We start from the raw sequence: 2,484 nt of genomic DNA, 5'->3' as shown, positions 1-2,484 counted from the left end.
CTAAATTTGTGATCCCTTGATGCCTCAAAACATGTCCTACCAACCGATCCCTTTTTCTAGTCGAGTTGTGCCACAAACTTCTCTTCTCCCAAATCCTATTCAATACCTCCTCATTAGTTACGTGATCTGCCCATCTAATCTTCAGCATTCTTCTGTAGCACCACATTTCGAAAGCTTCTATTCTCTTCTTGTCCAAACTAATTATCGTCCATGTTTCACTTCCATACAAGGCTACACTCCATAAAATACTTTCAGAAACGACTTCCTGATACATAAATCTATATTCGATGTTAACAAATTTCTCTTCTTCAGAAACGCTTTCCTTGCCATTGCCAGCCTACATTTTATATCCTCTCTACTTCGACCATCATAAGTTATTTTACTTCCTAAATAGCAAAACTCCTTTACTACTTTAAGTGTCTCATTTCCTAATCTAATTCCCTCAGTGTCACGCGATTTAATTTGACTACATTCCATTATCCTTGTTTTGCTTTTGTTGATGTTCATCTTATATCCTCTTTTCAAAACACTGTCCATTCCATTCAACTGCTCTTCCAAGTCCTTTGCTGTCTCTGACAGAATTACAATGTCATCGGTGAACCTCAAACTTTTTACTTCTTCTCCATGAATTTTAATACCTACTCCAAATTTTTCTTTTGTTTCCTTTACTGCTTGCTCAATATACAGATTGAATAACATTGGGGAGAGGCTACAACCCTGTCCCACTCCTTTCCCAACCACTGCTTCCCTTTCATGCCCCTCGACTCTAATAACTGCCATCTGGTTTCTGTACAAATTGTAAATAGCCTTTCGCTCCCTGTATTTTACCCCTGCCAACTTTAGAATTGCAAAGAGAATATTCCAGTCAACATTGTCAAAAGCTTTCTGTAAGTCTACAAATGCTAGAAACGTAGTTTTGCCTTTTCTTAATCTTTCTTCTAAGATAAGTCATAAGGTCAGTATTGCCTCACGTGTTCCAACATTTCTACGGAATCCAAACTGATCCTCCCCGAGGTCCGCATCTACCAGTTTTTCCATTCGTCTGTAAAGAATTAGCGTTAGTATTTTGCAGCTGTGACTTATTAAACTGATAGTTCAGTAATTTTCACATCTGTCAGCACCTGCTTTCTTTGGGATTGGAATTATTATATTCTTCTTGAAGTCTGAGGGTGTTTCACCTGTCTGATACATCTTGCTCACCAGCTGGTAGAGTTTTGTCATGACTGGCTCTCCCAAGGCCGTCAGCAGTTCTAATGGAATGTTGTCTACTCCGGGGGCCTTGTTTCGACTCAGGTCTTTCAGTGCTCTGTCAAACTCTTCACGCAGTATCTTACCTCCCATTTCGTCTTCATCTACATCCTCTTCCATTTCCATAATATTGTCCTCAAGTACATCGCCCTTCTATAAACCTTCTATATACTCCTTCCACCTTTCCGCCTTCCCTTCTTTGCTTAGAACTGGGTTGCCGTCTGAGCTCTTGATATTCATACACGTGGTTCTCTTCTCTCCAAAGGTCTCTTTAATTTTCCTGTAGGCAGTATCTATCTTACCCCTAGTGAGATAAGCTTCTACATCCTTACATTTGTCCTCTAGGCATCCCTGCATAGCCATTTTGCACTTGCTGTCGATCTCATTTTTGAGACGTTTGTATTCCTTTTTGCCTGCTTCATTTACTGCATTTTTATATTTTCTCCTTTCATGAATTAAATTCAATATTTCTTCTGTTACCCAAGGATTTCTAGCAGCCCTCGTCTTTTTACCTACTTTATCCTCTGCTGCCTTCACTACTTCATCCCTCAGAGCTACCCATTCTTCTTCTACTGTGTTTCTTTCCCCCATTGCTGTCAATTGTTCCCTTATGCTCTCCTTGAAACTCTGTACAACCTCTGGTTCTTTCAGCTTATCCAGATCCCATGTCCTTAAATTCCCACCTTTTTGCTGTTTCTTCAGTTTTAACCTACAGGTCATAACCAATAAATTGTGGTCAGAGTCCACATCTGCCCCTGGAAATGTCCTACAATTTAAAACCTGATTCCTAAATCTCTGTCTTACCATTATATAATCTGTCTGATACCTTTTAGTATCTCCAGGATTCTTCCATGTATACAAGCTATGTAAGCATCACATTTTGTGCATACCCATATTTTCTTTTTTTTAGCTTTCACAAAGCTATAATGATGTCAGTTTGCACCTAAAATACATGATTCCCTTCATAGAACAGTTTCCACATGAATAAATGCTTTTTTCAAAACACATGAGTAATCGTGGTAAGTTATTGTTGCTGTACACTCAAGCTCACTTATGCGTTTTCTTTTTTCACATTACATATTTCAATCACTTTTGCTATTACATAATGTGAGATGCATATATTCTCACTGTAAATTTTGATTTTCTTGCAACTTGGACACTTTTCTCTTACATTTTTTTCTAGATTTGCTGTGTTCTGAAACTCTCAATGGTTCGTCCTTCTGACTATAGTGTACC

Source organism: Schistocerca gregaria, chromosome 6, assembly GCF_023897955.1.
Source record: "Schistocerca gregaria isolate iqSchGreg1 chromosome 6, iqSchGreg1.2, whole genome shotgun sequence".
Taxonomy (NCBI): domain Eukaryota; kingdom Metazoa; phylum Arthropoda; class Insecta; order Orthoptera; family Acrididae; genus Schistocerca; species Schistocerca gregaria.
The sequence above is the reverse complement of the archived record's forward strand: the minus strand, read 5'-3'. Positions refer to the sequence as shown.